This window comes from Salvelinus sp. IW2-2015, linkage group LG22, assembly GCF_002910315.2.
Source record: "Salvelinus sp. IW2-2015 linkage group LG22, ASM291031v2, whole genome shotgun sequence".
Classification (NCBI taxonomy): Eukaryota; Metazoa; Chordata; class Actinopteri; order Salmoniformes; family Salmonidae; genus Salvelinus; species Salvelinus sp. IW2-2015.
The window spans coordinates 19,799,154-19,819,434 of NC_036862.1; the positions used below are offsets into that span (position 1 = coordinate 19,799,154).

At 45.3% G+C, this 20,281-nt stretch overlaps 2 pseudogenes; one reads left to right on the forward strand and one right to left on the reverse strand.

The window, feature by feature from the left end:
• Positions 1-8,042, forward strand: part of LOC111949815 (unconventional myosin-VIIa-like) — a 48,448-nt pseudogene extending 40,406 nt beyond the window's left edge.
• Positions 8,043-10,862: 2,820 nt separating this feature from the next.
• LOC111982549 (glycerophosphodiester phosphodiesterase domain-containing protein 5-like) overlaps positions 10,863-20,281 on the reverse strand; it is an 11,610-nt pseudogene continuing 2,191 nt past the window's right edge.

Below are 20,281 nucleotides of genomic sequence, written 5' to 3' on the forward strand. Positions count from 1 at the left end.
TGTACCTGCATGTACCTGCTTGTACCTGCTGTAACGTTACCTCTGCTGTACCTGCTGTAGTATTGTACCTGCTGTACCTGCTGTAATTACCTGCTGTAACGTACTGCTGTACCTGCTGTACCTCCTGCTGTGTAACGTACCTGCTGTTGCCTGCTGTAATGTACCTGCTGTACCTGCTGTAACTGTACCTGCTGTACCTGCGTAATGTACCTGCTGTGTACCATGCTGTAACGTACCCTAGCTGTACCTGCCTTGTAATGTACCTGCTGTAAATTGTACCTGCTGTACCTGCCTGACCCCGTACCCTGCTGTGTACCCTCTGCTTGTACAGTGTACCTGCTGTACCTGCTGTAACGTACCTGCTTGTACCTGCTGTAAATGTACCTGCTGTAACTTGACTTGCTGTACCTGCTGTACGTACCTGCTGTACCTGCTGTAACGTACCTGCCTGTACCTGCTGTAGTATGCTGTACCTGCTGTACCTGCCTGTAAATGTACCTCTGTAACTGCTGTAACGTACCTGCTGACCTGCTGTAATGTACCTGCTTTAACGTACCTGCTATACCTGCTTGTAATGTACCTGCTGTAACGTACCTGCTGTACCTGCTGTAATGTACCTGCTGTAATGTACCTGCTGTACCTGCTCGACCAACTACCTTCTTTAATACCCTTCAGTCAGTCTGTTTTGGTGCTGTACCTCATCATATCTCGGAGGAATTATTCTTAACTTGTGGAGGTTGTTCCTGTAAACTTGGTATACATGTGATGTAGGCTTAGTCCTAGTTCTCACTCCTCACAAAGTGTGCACTTGCACCCGTCATGGATTTACAAGCATTGGATTGGTGTACTCATTCACGTAGGGAGTTTCACCATTGTTAAAACCATGACAGGGCGTGATGAATGGCACACTTTGGGAGAAGGACGGAGAATCGGGACACAGCCCTAGTCACGTGTCCATACTTCTGATTCCGCCCCATCTCCCACCCTCCACCATACAGGTCCAAGTCTGCCTAAGAATGATGTCATTGTGGCGGTGAACTGGACAGGGGTCTACTTTGTAGACGAACAGGAGCAGGTGCTGCTAGAACTCTCTTTCCCAGAGATCACTGCAGTCTCCAGCAGCAGGTGAGGCATGATGGGATTTGGAGTCCATCCTAATACTGTTGCCCTCTCGACCATAAACATAACGGCAACTCTCTGTTTCTTTTTCTTAGGTTTTCTGGTCTTTTCTTATATCCTCTTTTCTCCTGAGCTACTAATTTCAAGAAGCCTACTTACTATGTTGCCTGTAATAATAATTCCTTTAATTTGTAGAGTTAGTTAGCTATCCTCCTTATTTGGGCTAGGTACTCTGTTTTGTTGGTGGACACCTCAACCCCCAATGGTTAGCTGACCTGTTAGGGAATAAATATGGGCTCGATCTTTCAGGCTAACGACAGGCTAATGTATTCCTGTCTCTCTCTCTCTTCTTCTGAGACTTCTTGCTAGCTACACCGCACTGCGCATGAGCAATTCTTCGAGCATTTTTTCTTCCTCTGTGTGTCAATAGAGGTGGTAAGCTGCAGGGGCAGAGCTTTACGTTGGCGACCATGAAGGGCGATGAGTTTACGTTCACGTCAACCAACTCTGAGGACATCAGAGACCTTGTGGTAACGTTCCTAGAGGGCCTGAGGAACCGGTCCAAGTACGTGGTGGCTCTGCAGGACAACACCAACGCTGGTGAGTAGAGTACACACACAAACACATAAACATAAACACACACCCCCACAAACTGTACCTTTTCCCCTCCAGTTGGGGAGGAGTCTACGTTCCTGTCATTTCAAAGGGGAGACCTGATCCTATTGGACCAGGAGACAGGTCAGCAGGTCATGACCTCAGGCTGGGCCCACGGGGTCAATGAACGGACCAATCAGAAAGGAGATTTCCCTGCTGACGCCGTCTACGTCCTGCCGACTGTTACCAGACCTCAGGCTGATGTAGTGGTGAGACATACACACACACAGCCTACACTGTAAGGGCTCTATTTGCATGATCCTCAATCCTCTCTCTCGCTCTAGGCGTTGGTTACCATGACACCAGACCAGCGACAGGAGACGGTCCGTTTGTCTCAGCTGGTTCTCCCGGAAACTGGAGAGGAGAGGGTTAAACCTTACACACTGGAAGAGTTCAGCTATGACCACTTCAGGTAGACACGCACATATGCATTTATAAACAAAATTACCTTTATTTAACTAGGCAAGTCAGTTAAGAACAAATTCTTATTTGCAATGACAGCCTAGGAAAAGTGGGTTAACTGCCTTGTTTAGGGGCAGAACGACAGATTTTGACCTTGGCAGCTCAGGGATTCGATCCACAAACATTTTGGTTACTGGCCCAGCGCGCTAATCACTAGGCTACCTGCCGCCCCGTGCACACACACATACACACACACAAATGCACACACACAATACAAGTTGTAACTGTGTGGGTTTTTTTGTCTGAGGAAAATGTCACCTTATCTATACCTATCACTAACCTCTCTTTTCCCCTTTATTTCTCCTCCCCCTTCTATATCTCTCTCTCTCTCTCTCTTCATTCCCCCCTCTCTCCAGACCTCCTCCCAAACACACTCTGAGCAGGGTGATGATAACTAAGAACAGAGGGAAGGCCTCAATGTGGAGCTGCACCAGAGAGCCTATCAAACAGCCTCTACTGAAGAAGGTCCTCAGCCATGAAGACCTGTCACAGGARGCCTGTATGGCCTTCATAGATATCCTTTACTGGCTACTAGCTAACACACACCATCTGTAGTGTGTGTGATTCAGACTCACGATCTTGTGATTAGGTAAACGTGCCTGCAACTTAAAATCCACCTCGGCCAGAGATGGAATTTCCTCTTGGTCTAATGGTTAAGATGTTGGTTTCCCAGGAGACGAGGGTTAAGATCCCACCTGTGACATTTGTGTGATATGTAAACTCCTTGACTGTGCCACCTATGATGAAGTATATGGGGGACTACCCGTCTAAGCGAACACGTTCGGTCAACGAGCTGACGGACCAGATCTTTGAAGGAGCCCTGAAGGCCGAACCTCTAAAAGATGAGTTATTCTGTCAGATACTCAAGCAACTCACAGACAACCACGTCAAGTAAGATCACACACACACAGGAAATTTCTTGCAGATTCCGCTCTGTTGGTTAGCGTTCTGACCACCGTGTGTGTGTGTGTGTGTGTGTGTGTGTGTGTGTGTAGGTACAGTGAGGAGAAGGGCTGGGAGTTGCTGTGGCTGTGTACAGGTCTGTTCCCTCCTAGTAACATGCTGCTGCCTCATGTCCAGCGTTTCCTTCAGTCCAGGAAACACCACCCTCTGGCTCACGACTGTATGACACGACTACAGAAGGCCCTACGGTAACACACTCACACATACGTGGGCGCAAACACACACATGTGCGCACGCACACACATTCACATACACTCACCCGCCTCACACAGCATTAGATACACTCTGTTAATGATACACTCCTCTACATCTCGTAACCTTGGTGATGTTGTTGTTATTATTGTTGYTGTTGTTGTGGCGACAGGAATGGCTTGAGGAAGTACCCTCCCCACCTGGTGGAGGTAGAGGCCATCCAACATAAGACCACCCAGATCTTCCACAAGGTCTACTTCCCTGCGGGACACTGATGAGGTACACACCACACACCACACACACACACACACACAACACACAACACACACACACACCACACACACACACACACCTATCTTTCTAACTGTATTTTTGCTTGTGATTGACAGGCGTTTACCTTGATATGATTGGCTGCTGTTCGTGAATGACAGGTGTTTACTGTGCTGTCATTGGCTGTGTGGTGTGTTATTGACAGATGTTTACTGTGCTGTGATTGGCTGTGGTGTGTGTAATTGGCAGGCATTTGAGGTGGAGTCCAGCACCAAAGCTAAAGACTTCTGTCTGGCGATCTCTGCTCGCCTGCTGCTCAAATCACCCGAAGGATTCAGCCTGTTCGTAAAGATCTCCGACAAGGTGATAGACACACACACACACACACACATACAGTGGGGCAAAAAAAGTATTTAGTCAGCCACCAATTGTGCAAGTTCTCCCACTTAAAAAGATGAGAGAGGCCTGTAATTTTTATCATAGGTACACTTCAACTATGACAGACAAAAATTAGAAAAAAAAAATCCAGAAATCACATTGTAGGATTTTTTATGAATTTATTTGCAAATTATGGTGGAAAATAAGTATTTTGTCAATAACAAAAGTTTATCTCAATAGTTTGTTACATACCCTTATTGGCAATGACTGAGGTCAAACGTTTTTGTAAGTCTTCCAAGGTTTTCACACACTGTTGCTGGTATTTTGGCCCATTCCTCCATGCAGATCTCCTCTAGAGCAGTGATGTTTTTGGGCTGTTTGCTGGGCAACACGGACTTTCAACTCCTCCAAAGATTTTTCTATGGGGTTGAGATCTGGAGACCTGGCTAGGCCACTCAAGGACTTGAAATGCTTCTTACGAAGCCACTCCTTCGTTGTCCGGGCGGTGTGTTTGGGATCATTGTCATGCTGAAAGACCCAACAACGTTTCATCTTCAATGCCCTTGCTGATGGAAGGAGTTTTCACTCAATCTCACGATACATGGCCCCATTCATTCTTTCTTTACATGGATCAGTCGTCCTGGTCCCTTTGCAGAAAAACAGCCCCAAAGCATGATGTTTCCACCCCCATGCTTCACAGTAGGTATGGTGTTCTTTGGATGCAACTCAGCATTCTTTGTCCTCCAAACACGACGAGTTGAGTTTTTACCAAATAGTTCTATTTTGGTTTCATCTGACCATATGACATTCTCCAATCTTCTTCTGGATCATCCAAATGCTCTCTAGCAAACTTCAGACGGGCCTGGACATGTACTGGCTTAAGCAGGGGGACACGTCTGGCACTGCAGGATTTGAGTCCCTGGCGGCGTAGTGTGTTACTGGATGGTAGGCTTTGTTACTTGGTCCAGCTCTCTGCAGGTCATTCACTAGGTCCCCGCGTGTGTTCTGGGATTTTTGCTCACCGTTCTTGTGATCATTTTGCACCCACGGGGTGAGATCTTGCGTGGAGCCCGCAGATCGAGGGAGATTATCAGTGGTCTTGTATTGTCTTCCTTTCCTAATAATTGCTCCCACAGTTATTTCTTCAAAACCAGCTGCTACTATTGCAGATTCAGTCTTCCCAGCCTGGTGCAGGTCTAACAATTTTGTTCTGGTGTCCTTTGAACAGCTCTTTTGGTCTTGGCCATAGTGGAGTTTGGAGTGTGTGACTGGGTTTGGGTTGTGGACAGGGTTTTTCTTTTATACTGATAAATAGTTCAAACAAGGTGCCAGTTAATACAGGTAACGAGTGGAGGACAGAGGAGCCCTTCTTAAAGAAGAGTTCACAGGGTCTGCTTCGATGAAGCGCACGAAATCTTGCTTGTTTGTCAGGTGGACCAAATACTTATTTTTCGCACCATAATTTGCAAATAATTCATTTAAAATCCTTTACAATGTGATGTTTCTGGAATTTTTTTTTTTCTCATTTTGTCTGTCATAGTTGACGTGTAACCTATTGATGAAAATTACAGGCCTCTCTTCATCTTTTTAAGTGGGAGAAACTTGCACAATTGGTGGCTGACTAAATACTTTGTTTTTGCCCCACTCAACAGCTAGTTCGTCATTTGCAGCAGATTTTGCAGGCAATAGCCAACTGAGTGATCTACATATCACCTTGGATCATAAATGAACTGCTCATTATTATTTGTAGTTTCAATCAGTCAATCACAATTTACCACACAATATATGAACAGATTTGATGCTCTCGAACATTGCCCCAACTCTTCTTGTGTGGTGTGTGTGTGTGTGTGTGTGTGTGTGCTGTGTGTGCTGTGTGTGTGTGTGCGTGCGTGTGCGTGCGTGCGTGTGCGTGCATGCGTGGGTGGGTTGATGTAGGTGATAAGTGTACCAGAGGGAGATTTCTTCTTTGACTTTGTCAGACACCTCACAGACTGGATCAAGAAGGCCCGGCCCTCTAAAGATGGTATGTCATAAAAACTACGATTTAGAGTGAACTATCCCTTTAATATAAACGATCCCTTTAACATGATCTATCACTTTAACATGCGTGTGTGTAGGTATCATACCGTCTCTGACCTACCAGGTGTTCTTCATGAAGAAGCTGTGGACCAACACTGTTCCTGGTAAAGACTCCTTCGCTGACTCCATCTTCCACTACTACCAGGTGTGTGTGTAATGGAACTGGTTCCGTTTGTATTGACTAAACTTTCCAGGTTCAAATACTGACAACGTTCATATACTAAGGCTGYGATTCAATCAAAGGTGCGTTGTTTGTTGTTGTGGCTTCAGCCGACACCTACAGCGTTTACCATGAATGTGATCTCCAGGAATATGGAGGAAATGTCTTTTAAAAGGCACATTGTCTGTAGAGCAATGCACTTGGCGCCTCTGATAGAATCCAGGCCTATTGTTCACTACTAAATGGTCACTTTGCCCTCCGGTTGCTAGGAGCTGCCCAAGTATCTCCGTGGTTACCATAAGTGTAGTCGTGACGAGGTGTTCCAGCTGGGAGCGTTGATCTACAGGGTGAAGTACGAAGATGACAAGTCTCACTTCCCCTCAATACCCAAGATCCTCCGGGAGCTGGTACCGCAGGACCTGATTCGCCAGCTCTCCCCAGATGACTGGAAACGGGTGAGACAAGACTTCTCCCACCTCTCCTGGGCTCTGATTGGCTGCCCTGGCTCTATTCTATGTCCTTATTGGGGGCCTTTCTCATGATTGACAACAACATTCATCTGTATCTGTGACCTAATCAACTGTTTTATGTCTCTGTTTTTTGGTGTGTGGCTGTGTCTTTGTAACTTTGCGTACATGCGTGCATATGTGTGTGTGTGTGTGTGTAGTCTGTAGTAGCGTATTTCAATAAGCAGGCTGGTAAGTCCAGGGAGGAGGCCAAACTCCACTTCCTGAAAGATTCAATCTTTAAAGATGGGCCACGTTCGGATCCGCCCTTCTTACGAAGTCAAGGTAAAACCACGCCGCTAGGTGATGTCATTCTTCAATCTCACCTTGGGCGAACGTTATGTCTGTCGTCTGTCTGTCTGTTCTGGGATGTCTGCTGTCGGTCTGTCTTGTCTTTACAGTATTTATGTATCTCCTCTCAGTTCAGTGTGATATTCTCTTCTGCTTCAGCAAACCACAGAGCCCACTTCCCAGAGAGATCCTCCTGATTGCCATCAAACAAGCATGGAGTCAGCCTCATAGACCCGAAAGACCAAGTGTGTTGTGTGTGTGGGGGGGGGGGGTTGGGTGGGTCCTTTATTTATTCCAAGGGGAAATTTCCTGTGTGTGTGTTACATGACATCTCATGTATGCGTGTAAACATGTGTTACCTGGTATTTCACTGATGCGTGTAAACATGTGTCACGTGGTATTTCACTGATGCGTGTAAACATGTGTTACCTGGATTTCACTGATCGTGTAAACATGTGTTACCTGGTATTTCACTGATGCGTGTAAACACTGTTTACCTGGTATTCACTGATGCGTGTAAACAATGGTGTACCTGGTATTTCACTGATTGCGTGTAAACATGTTTACCTGGTATTTACTGATGCGTGTAAACATGTTGTTACCTGGTATTTCACTGATGCGTGTGAATGTCTACTACAGACATTCCTGACCAACCCACCTGTTCACTAAGATCTCCAACTGGAGCAGTGCAACACCTACTTCCACATCACATCGGCAACCTGGTCAGGGGCAGCAAGCTGCTGTGTGAGACCTCACTGGTGAGACGCACACACATCACACAACACAAAAAAACACACGTGAGCCCTCACGTACTCACGCACGCACGCACGCACTCACTCACTCAGATGTGTGTGTGTTTTCAGGGCTATAAGATGGATGACCTCCTGACTTCCTACATCAGCCAGATGTTGACCACATGAGTAAACAGAGAACTGGGCGGGCCACAGCAAGTGAACTTCCTATTGGCAGGAAGCTGCAGAGCTTATTAGAATACTGCGCCCTGTTGCCAGCCTGCAGCTGGGGCGGAGCTTCTCTTAACTAGTGTGGAGATTGAGCCGGAGCCCCTCCTCACCACTTGCCTTCCAGCTATGCCCATAGCAAACAGGACCTTTAGCAATGTCTATATGCAACAACCCTAGCAACGATCCCTGAGCGAGCCCCCAAGTGAGGATGATACCTCTGAACCCCTTTATCCTCCCAGAGGACCTGTACACACACCACACACACACACACACACACACACACACACACACACACTACAACACACACACACACACACACAACACACACACACAGGCACACACACACACACACAAAGGTTGTGAACACACATACAATGGGTGTTTTTAAACATTGCGTTTAGACTAAAGAATTAGCAGTTGGCAGTCTGTTACCAATGAGACGCTAGTTATTCATCAATCATAGGATGGAAAGAATGAATGGAGAGCCATGTGATTGGGTACTTTAGCTAGACAATTAAGTAGTTACTGAAAACATTTATTACGTTAACTTACTGAGTAAAATAACCATAAATAGCTTTAATATATTGTTTTCTTCCAGGTCTGTTCATGACAGAGGTTTGCATGCTCTTACTGTAGCTGAATAGATTTTTACTGAACAATACATTTTTTCGAGTTTTGTCTAAAGCCTTAACAGTTTTTTCTTATTTAATGTGGCTTTTAAGCCAGTTGCCTCTGTTTGTYAAGCAGCATAGTAGTCTATGTGACAGACCACTGCAGTTCTGGTCAGATGTCTGATGTTGTTTTTTATGTATTATTCTTGTGTTTGTTTTGTGTCTCTTATCATCAAAGTTAAAGCTCATTTATACATAGCCTATGCAGGTACACAACTCAAGCTTTGCAAAATGGCTGTTCTGCGTACTTGAGTAGAAAAAATATGCAAACCAGCAGCCTCGGAAGTTGTAAATCAACACATCAACGCAAGATCGCCATTTTGCACAGCTAATTATGTTATTGTGTTTCCTACTTGCGCATGGTATAATTAGGTTTTAGCTGAGAGGTCTGTCTGTGCTGTAAGCCTCAGGTGTGGACTTGCCTGCTGTGGAGTTTTAACATTTAGTGTTTGACCAGAAAGGATCATTATCTGTTGGTATTTGGCAGATCTATGTACTGTAGCTCTATGAGACTAGTGTTTAACTCACCAATGGCCTTTGTCATACTCACTAGAACTAGGGATGCAAAGCTCCCTACAATCCTTAGTAGAACCAGGTCCAGACCTGACTCAGCTGGAAAACAACTGATCCATGGATCATTCTGAGTTCTGCATGAAGAGTTCTATACCCTGTGTCCCAATGGTACCCTATTTCCTACATAGTGCTCTTGTCAAAAGTAATGCATTACTAAGGGAATAGGGTGTCATTTGGGACGCACKCTATGTGTTAGTTGTTCAGACTGGATGCTGATGTTACTGTCTGTTTCTCCTGTTCTGCACAGAGGAGCTTGACATCACTACAAACACCTCCTTCCCGCCATCACTAACTAACCTGTCTGTTGAATTTGTTAAGTTTTGTTTAAGATMTATGGTACTTATTTTATATTTACATTGTGTAAGGTATCTGTCCATGTAGTGAAAATAGGGTTTGTATGAGGAATCAGTCTATATTCTGCAGGCGATAGTTTACATTAACAACGATGGGTAAAGTTCTGGGTATATTTTAACTAATTAGCTCAACGTATGGTTCACAACAGTGTGGATGTGTCCCAAATGGCATCCTATTCCATATATAGGGCTCTGGTAAAAAGAAAATAAGGCTCTGGGCAAAAGTAATGCACTGTTTAATTAAATAGGGTGCCATTTAGGATGCACAGTGTCCCCGGTCTGTCTGGGTGATATTACTACAGCATTACTACATCATTACTACAGCATTACTACAGCATTACTACAGCATTACTACAGCATTACTACAGCAGCTGTGTTGCTCTACTGTCTGGACAGAAGATATGATGACGGTGGAGCTACTGTCAGAGATGCCGTTAGTCTAGTTTTCTTTGCCTCGCCTCTCCTCTGCACCCCGAATGAGGGCCAAGATTAAATCGGAAACCATACTGTAGTGTGCTAGACATTTAAAGGGAATTTCCAATGCACCCGACACCTGCAGTAGTTACCTTGAATACGATCTCCGTGATGAGGTAACGTTGCCTTTAAAAGCCGCATTGTTGCCTCCAGAGTGGCACAGCGGTCTAAGGCACTGCATCGCAGTGCTTGAGGCGTCACTACAGACCCGGGTTCGATCCCAGGCTGTGTCGCAGCCGGCCGCGACTGGGAGACCCATTTGCCCCAGCGTCGTCCGGGTTAGGGGAGGGTTTGGCTACCCGGGATGTCCTTGTTCCATCGCYCTCTAGCGCCTCCTTGTGGCGGGCCGGGCGCATGCACGTTGACTTCGGTCGCCAGCCGTACAGTGTTTCCTCTGACACATTGGTGTGGCTGGCTTCCGGGTTAAGTGAGCAMTGTGTCAACACTGTGTTTCGGAGGATGCATGGCTCTCGACCTTCGCCTCTCCCGAGTCTACGGCAGTTGGAGCAATGGGACAAGACTGTAACTACCAATTGGATATCACGAAAAGGGGTAAAAAGTACCAAAAACAAACAAAACAAAGCTGCATTGTAGATTAGAACCCTCAGATTGGATCCTGTCTGTTTTTTTAAAACAATAAAGATGATTGGATGGAGACAGTGGCCGATGTCTTTTTTTCAACTGGAGTAACAGAAGTAGCGTTATACTGTGGACATGGAATCAAATGGGTTAATCAATGAATGCAACCAACTCAATCCTTTAAAGATTTTTAATATCAGGTAATACCATTTACAGTCAGAAAATAGTAACAGAACATAGAGAAGGCTCATATACATTAAAACAAAACGGTCGTCCTGTTATACAGAAAACAACCAGAAATACTATGTATCCTTTTGCTATTWAACAACAATTACATTCMGAGTMTTTGATACCTTTGAATCATTGTTGGGACCAAATGTAGGTTTCGATTCCTGATAGCATGGTATTTGTATAGCCTAGCGGTCTCTAATGCAAGCAAGGCGGAGTGCAATTCCACCAATGGCAGAAGATCATTATTTTACTCTCTGGTCATCAGGATGTCAACTGCTCTGTTAGTTGGCTTACTGTGAACATACAGATTGTCAACATGTATTTTCTGTCTTGGAGAGTTTTAGAATGGCTTGTGAGAATGTATTGGGACAATTCTAGAATGTCTTTGTGTGTTCTAAAATGCCCTGGGATAGTTCTAGAATGTCTTGGGAGGGTTCCAGAATCTCRTGGAGAGTTCTAGAAGTCTTCAGATAATAACAAAAGTTTTGTAGAAGCCCATAAAATCTCTCTCCTCTCCTCTGTATGGCTGGCCAGTGGCTTGTGGACATTGTGTCTCCTATGGCACTTAGATCTCTTGTCTCCTGCTCAACACTGTCCGCAGAGCCATTACCAACCAACCAACCCACAGACTAACACCTGAAACCAGCAACTTTCCACACAACACTTGAAAGTCATACACAGCTTCTACAACCTCAAAATAAACCATTAAGATTTAGGAGTAAATCTCATGATAGATAGATACGTGTGTTAGCAGAAGCAGACGCTGTATTCACTGCCATGCTAAAACCCTAGGCTATTGCTTGGTCATACATTCAAATATAAATAGCAACTCCTGATCATTAAAACCGTATCAAACTAAAACCACAGTACAGTCAGTGTTCACCTGCATCCACTCACTCACACAGAAAATATAAGACACTAGTTAATACATTCCTCTAATGCAGCTGATGTCATTACAGTTATGAGAATAAAAACAATATACTGAACCAAAATATAAACGTAACATGCAACAATTTCAAAGATTTTACTGAGTTACAGTTCATATAAGGAAATCATTCAAGTGAAATAAATTAATTAGGGCCTAATCTATGGATTTCATATGACTGGGCAGGCGTGCAGTCATGGGTGGGCCTTGGACGGCATAGGCCCACCCACTTGGCAGCCAGGCCCAGCCAATCAGAATGAGTTATTACAGACAAATACTCCTCATTACCCCTCACTCCAAACCCATCTCAGATAATCTCGCCGGTGATGAAGCCAGATGTGGAGATCCTGGGCTGACGTGGTTTCACGTGGTCTGCAGTTGTGAGGCCAGCTGGACGTACTGCCAAATTCTCGAAAACAACATTGGAGGCAGTTTATGGTAGAGAAATGTACATTACATTTTCTGGTGGACATCCCTGCACTCAGCATGCCAATTGCACGCTCCCTCAAAACTTGAGACATCTGTGMCATTGTGTTGTGTGACAAAACTGCATATTTTAAAGTGGTCTTTTACTGTCCCCAGCACAAGGTGCACCTCATACCTCTTGATATGCCACACCTGTCAGGTGGATGGATTATCTTGGTAAATGAGGAAATGCTCKCTAACAGGGATGAAATAAGCTTTTTGTGCATATAGAACATTTCAGGGATTTTTTATTTCAGCTCATGAAATATGAGACTAACACTTTACATGTTGCGTTTATATTTTTTGTTCAGTGTATATTTCATATTTCAGCAATTCAGTTCTGCAGTTCCAGTGGTCACCAGAGGGGGTGTGAATGAGCTGGTCAGGTGAGGACACGGGAACAACAGTCTTAGTCAGGATTATCAAAATACTGGCTTATCTTTCACATTACATCAGCCTCTTCCTRTTTTTACACATTCAGTTCATCCTCTTCTCTTGTTTTCCTTCACGTTTCCCTATGCTCATTCTTGTGTGGTCACACTTTGTGTGTGCGTGACTGGGTGAGTGTCTGTGTGTGTTACTCCTCTGTGATGGTGTGGAGGGTACTGGGGGTCCGTAGTTCCGTTCGGACATTCCCACTGGATATGGACCAGACGTCGCTGAGCTCTGCTGGGCAAAGGTTAAGGGTTAGAGGTCAGGGGTGTGGTAGTTGGAGTTCAGGTGAGGGGTTGGTGCAGGGTTCATGTGTGGGTTGAAGTCCAAAGATTTGGGGTTTGGGAATGGTTCATGGGAGGTTCATTGGTTCATGAGTTGAGTTCATGGGTTGAGGTCCAGAGGGAGAGAGATGAGAGCTCTAGTAGGTGACTCTGAGTGGAAGGGATTCCATCGACCCCACCCTGACTCCACAGGATCTGAGGCACAGACGGAACACAGAATKATTTATGATACGCCGGTATTCCGAGTAAAAGCTCAAATCATCCCAGAGGAACACGAATGTACACTGCCTTAAAAATGCACTAACATACTGCCTCTGATGAAACAGGCTTTTTAATGTCCAATAAACTTGAGGGTTAGAACACCACTGGCATTGAGCAGAGATTCTTTCAGAATCTGAAAAGAATGTCAGAAACTAACAGCTATTCCAGCTCATWAACTGTACAGTTTATGCAAGAGATGAAAATGTTGGTGCGTCTATGTGTTCCACACAAGTAGGAGATTAGTCCAGTGGTAGAGGGCCATAGTGATGTACAGTATGACGTTGTTGTTGTCCTTACCGGTCCTGAACTTGCTATAAGGCCCGGTCTCGTGTGTCTGTCGACTGCCTGACCAGAAGTGTAGGCCTCGCTCACGCCACCTGTAGGACAGGGAGACACACACACACACACACACACTTTACCTTACAGACATATCTTTATCTAATTAACCCATTATATTTTCCACCGTAATCGCCTCAGTCACACACTTTGACATGTATGTAGAAATGTGAACTCACCAGTGGAATTGAAGACACAGATGATAAGAGCAGCAGAGACCAGGTCAGTCAGAAACCATATCACACTATACTGCTCTGAGTCTGTAGGAAACACGGTGAAGACATTAGTGTGTGTTTGTGTGTCTCACCATATGGAGAAGGTGTAGGTGTTGTGTGTGTGTGTGTGGTGTGTGTGTTGTGTGTGTGTGTGTGTGTGTGGTGTGTGTGTGTGTGTGTGTGTGTGTGTTGTGTGTGTGTGTGTGTGTGTTGTGTGTGTGTTGTGTGTGTGTGTGTGTGTGTGTGTGTGGTGTGTGTGTGTGTCACCATGATGAATAGCGATATGTGGTTATCACCATAAGGAGTAATGTGTGTGTGTCACAGGAGGCTGCTGAAGGGAGGACGGCTCATAATGGCTGGAATGGAATGGTATCATACACATGGAAACCATGTGCTTAATGAGTTCTATACCATTCTATTTATTCCGTTCCAGCCATACTACGAGCCTGTCCTCCACTTCCTGTTGTGTTGTGTGTGTGTCTCACCACAAGGAGCAGCGGTGTGTGTATATCTCTCAGCAGCATGTTGTTGGTGGTAACAGAGGATGCTCCACTGCACCAGGCCAGAGAGTAGAGCCACGGCTGGTTCACTACATACAGGTTCACACTGATGTTCACCGACCTGTACTTACTGAAACGCACACAAAACCCACATACATACATGGTGGGAGAGCAGAGAGACATTTTATAGTACATCATGTGTGTGTGAGTGTGTACCTGACGTGTTGTAGAAACATGGTGCTGTAGTGCAGGTTGAGGGTAGTGATGTGGTTGTCCTGTAGTTCCTGAATAGAGGCAGTCTGTCCTGCTGTCTGTTGCAGCTCTGGATCCACCTGCTGTATCTCCTCTCTCTGATCTGATGGCAGCCACAGCACCTACACACACACACACAAACACACACACACGCAGTATTAAAAAAGGCTGCCCCTTATAAGAGCAGGGAGACACCATTGAACGGCAGCAGGCCTTTCTAACATGGTCCTTTGAGTCGAAGGTAGGAACTACCACGGTGACCCCCCCCATCCACACACGTGCCTGGCTGGAGTTGATGTGTGTGTGTATGAGGTCCAGGGTGATGTTGAGGTAGTTGTCTCTGTAAGGGTGTCCAGGAGGAGGTTGTCTCAGGTCAAACAGCACTATCCTGCCCGTCCGATTCGCTACGTCCAGAACTTCATCCAGGGATGGAACCGTCTGATTGGCAGCTAGCGCTCGCTGCTTTGGTGACAGAGAGGACACCGTGCCAAACGGATCCCACTGGGTGGGGGTGGAGAGAGAGAGAGTGTGATGGTTAAAAGAGATCTTTAATACAGTTACTAACTAACCGATGGTGCTCATGTAACAGTATAACTTTAGACCGTCCCCTCGCCCCGACACGGGCGCGAACCAGGGACCTTCTGCACATATCAACAACAGTCACCCATGAAGCGTCGTTACCCATCGCTCCACAAAAGCCGCGGCCCTTGCAGAGCAAGGGGAAACCCTACTTCAAGGTCTCAGAGCAAGTGACGTAACCGATTGAAAGGCTATTAGCGCGCACCACCGCTAACTAACTAACTAGCCATTTCACATCCGTTACACTAAAGTCAGCTACTGTGTGTGCGTGTCCTTACAGAGAGGAACCAGGCCCCGGCGTTGAGCTGCTGTACATCAGACCAGGTGAACAGGGCAGCAGGTGTGTGTGTTCTGTTAGGAAACACCTCCTCTACGTTAGTGGTCCTCTGAAGGGTGAGGTCATGCATCACAAACGGAACGCCATCAGCACTAGGAGAGAGGGAGGGGAGAGAAGGGGAGGGGAGAGAGGGGGAGATTAGGTCCTGGCGTTCACATGGTCAAGACAAACATGTGGCAGGTCTCAGGTGAAGCTACACTAGGTCTGCTAGCTATAGTCCTGCTACCAGGCCTGGGTTCAAATACTATTTGAACTCTTTCAAATAATTTGAGCGTTTGCTTTAGCCTGCCTGGAGTGCCTGATGGGCCAAGTTTGCAGTTTTGCAACTATTCTATTGGTTCCATTACACCAGGAAAACTCCATTACACCCTGGCCCCTTCTCTTTCTCTCAAGCCCAGCTAAAGTATCTGATATTATTCGAAATAGTATTTGAACCCAGGGCTGCATGCTACATGCTAATGCTAAAAGCCACATAGAGAACACAGCCAGCGCCAGGCTAGCAGGCCTGGACAGGAGTATTAACCGCTAACTGGATTAGCTAGGATGCAATCACATTAACTGGGAGGAGTGGAAGGACGCTAACGCTAATGTCTGATCTCTAGGATTATTACAAGGCTAGCCAGGACAGGGCAGGACAGGGGTCAAGGCTAGCCAGGACAGGACAGGGCAGGACAGGGGTCAAGGCTAGCCAGGACACAGGGCTATTACAGGAATCAGAAGGGGACAGACAAGACAAGATAGACAAGACAGACAGACTGACAGAGTGGTGTGTACCTTATAGTGACGTCAGTCTCAAACCCGTCCACTCCAGCCTCCACTGCGCTCTCAAAAGACATTAGAGTATTCTCTGGGGCAAGCTGTTAGAGGTCAGACATGCACGAGAACACACACACACACACACACACACACACACACACACCGACACACACACACACACACACACACACACACACACACACACACACACACACACACACACACACACACACACACACACACACACACACTTTCCAGTGTCAGACTTTATTCTAATCAGGAACTCTCTCTAACTGACTCTCTAAAGTAACATGAGGCCAGAGCCTCTGTGTTAAAGTTATGTGACTTGATTTATCTGTATATTGTATGTCGTAGTATTGATAGATAGTGAGGTTATTGATATATTTTTTATAATATTGATAATGATGTTATTGATAGATAGTGATAATATTGATAATGATGTTATTGATAGATAGTGATAATATTGATAATGATGTTATTGATAGATAGTGATAATATTGATAATGAAGTTATTGATAGATAGTGATAATATTGATAATGAAGTTATTGATATATATAATATTGATATTGAAGTTATTGATAGATAGGGATCATGTTGATAATGTGACTGGTTGTACCATGGGAGCTTCTCTGTGTCATCTTACTGTTTACTGCAAGTGGTAGTACTGATATATAGGGATAATATTGATCTTGATAGTGTATGATAGTGTGATTGGTCATACCATGCTGCTCTGGGTGCTACTGAATCATTGAGTAGTATGAAGCTGTAATGATAGATGTATGATAGGTTGGTCATACCATGGGAGCTCCTCTGTGTCCGAGGAGTGTTGGTTTTGGCCCCAGGGTTCCAGCTTCTCTGATGCAGGGAGAATTCATGGCCAGAGGAACCAGGTACAGACTGAACAATACACTCATGTACACACCCAACAGACACACTTGATGCACTTGAGAGAGACAGAGAGAGAGAGAGAGAGAGAGAGAGAGAGAGAATATATTTCAAAACAACCTCATACTGGAACAAGTCTAGCAGGTCCAGTGTTCTAATTCTAGAGTTATACAAGTCTTAATGATGAAATCAGAGCTTAAAGGGGAAATCTGTGATTGCTAGATCCATATATTTTTTTACTTTAAAATTTATGTTATTTACACATTGATTGCTTGAAGAATTTATAAATGCCTCGTGAATTTATAAAAGCTTGGTCTATGAATGTAATGAGAGTGGTTACATTTCTCCAGCCCCATCCTTTAGATGTTTACCAAAATAGGTGGCGGGTGGGTGCTTTGTTATTGTGTGAACTGCAGATTGCCCCTTTAATCAGACTACTGTACACCTGATAGGGCTCTAGGTGTGTGTGTGTGTCATTATCCTCCACAGAGAGGCCAGACATGAGTCAGCTAGTCCACCTACAGCTTCACGTCACCACGACGACTCAGAACAGTGACCATGGAGATGACAGAGAAACAAGAGAGAGCGAGAGGCGGAAGGAAAAAGAGACAGAGAGAGAGTGAAGAACAGTGTGCGTAATGGCAGTGTCTACGCAGGCTTTTATAACTCTGAAAAGGTCCCACTCAGTCTAAGTCATTAGAGGTTGCGTTCCTCTGCTCAGACGTTGCATACATCAATCAATGTTTGCATGCCACGTCATTGACCATGCAGTCGGGCACTAGGTTGCTATAACATACATGTTGATGTGATTAGCTGATGCGTACAATACCTGTACAGGCTTTGAACCACGACCAGAACCTGGACTTGTTTTACAGCAGCCAATCGGAGCACTTACCTCTCTTGTTCATACGAAAAAAGTGCAGCGCAATTGGCCAGGACAGGAGAGTCATCAATAAAACCCCGCCTACCTGAAGAAAGGGGGCTGTGACCTAGCCAATCAGGAGGGGGATAGAGAAGGGGAGGGCGAGAAAGGTTCATATCACAATGCAGACAACTGAACATACACATTTCACATTGTTCCTTTGGGTCGCTTGATGTGATTGGTCTGTGATGGCTAGACTGGCCAACCTGCAGGGAGAGGAGAAGGGTCTTCCACTCTTTACTCCACACCTCAGAGAGAACGGCCGTGGCACTGACAGAGAACGCCATGGTCACCACGATCCCCATCTAACACAGAAAAATAACAAAGGACTAATCAACATGTGTCATCCTGATCAGTCTGTGCTGCTTCACAGAGGTTGAATGTGTGCTGTACTACATGGAGGATAGGAGATACCTTGTGACTCCAGTGAAGGTACAGCCTCTGTCCCTCAGACAGTAAACACACTGCTAGTACCTGCAAGACAACAACAGAGAGACGTAGATTAACAGAGCAGGAGTAGTACTGTTGTATAGTAATGTAGTAGTATTGAAGAGAGCAGGAGTAGTACTGTTGTATAGTAATGTAGTAGTACTGAAGAGAGCAGGAGTAGTACTGTTGTATAGTAATGTAGTAGTACTGAAGAGAGCAGGAGTAGTACTGTTGTATAGTAATGTAGTAGTATTGAAGAGAGCAGCAGTAGTACTGTTGTATAGTAATGTAGTAGTACTGAAGAGAGCAGCAGTAGTAGTATAGTGATAGTACTATAGTTGTCACTAGCAGCAGTATAGTAGTAATAATATTATAGTAATAGTAGTAATATAAGTATAGTAGTATTTATAGTAGTATTACTAGTTCTCACCAAAATTGCAATGTCCGTTGATTTGTTGTTGTTGCGGCAATCCAATACTGTGGTTAAAGGGAAGACATCCTCCTCCCTCATGTGGTACCCTTCCTGCAGGCCCATCCTGACATGACCATCAAGCATGATAATGCACCAGCAATACTGCTCATCTGTGAGCTTGCAGGTGCCTTGGTGGAAGAGTGGGGTAACATCTCACAGCAAGACTGGCAAATCTGGTGCAGTCAATGAGGAGAAGATGCACTGCAGTATTAATGCAGCTGGTGGCCACACCGATACTGACTGTTAGTTTTGATTTTGACCCCCCTTTGTTTAGGGACACATTATTCCATTTCGGTAGTCCACATGTCTGTGGAACTTGTTCAGTTTTATGTCTCAGTTGATGAATCTTGTTTGTTCATACAAATTTTACACAAGTTAAGTTGCTGAAAATAAACACAGTTGACAATGAGAGGACGTTTATTTTTTTTGCTGAGTTTAGTACAATCAGTTGTGGGTGTGTGTGTGTGTGTGTGTGTGTGTGTGTGTGTTGTGTGTGTGTGTGTGGTGTGTGTGTGTGTGTGTGTGTGTGTGGTGTGTGTGTGTGTGTGTGTGTGTGTGTGGTGGTGTTTGTGTGTCGTGCGTCGTGTATGTGTGTGTGTGACCACCAGTCAAGTCATTGTAACCGTTGTGGCCTGGCTCCAGAAGTAGAGGAACAGAGAGGAGAGAAGGAAGGTCAGGACCAGACTACCACGCTGCCACACCTCCACCTGGAGGAGAGAGAGACGGGGGAGAGGGGATGGAGGGAGGGCGGGAGGGAGAGGGGGGGGTGTCAGAGAGAGAGAGAGTGAGAGGGAGTCAGAGAAGAGTGAATGTTTCCTATAAAGACATAGTTCAGTAAAATGACAAACACACACTGCAGTCAGCAGAGAGAGAATGATTGGAGAAAAGATGGTTATCAGCTGATCAGAGTGAATGATGATGTAAATAGCTAGCTAGCTAGTTAGCTAAGCTGTCAAAACAAAATAGTTGTTACTTGATTTGACTTTGTTCTGCTGCTAACATCTGCCTCTTACTAACAAGCAGTCGAATTGCTCCATTTCCCGCCTGGCGCCCGCAGACAGTCGCCCTGCATGCAAGTCAGACACGAGCGCCTCTAAGAGTGAGAAGGCAGGGAAGGGGTATTTTCTGAGATTCAAGAGTTTATGAAATTAGCTATTTTGATGTTACATTTCAAATTACAACAACGAAGGAAAAAGTAGTGCACAGGACACTTTTTCATAAGAGGACACTGGTTGAGCCCTATCTGTGCACGTGTCTGAGTTTGTGTGTGTGGGTGTGTGTGTGGGGTGTGT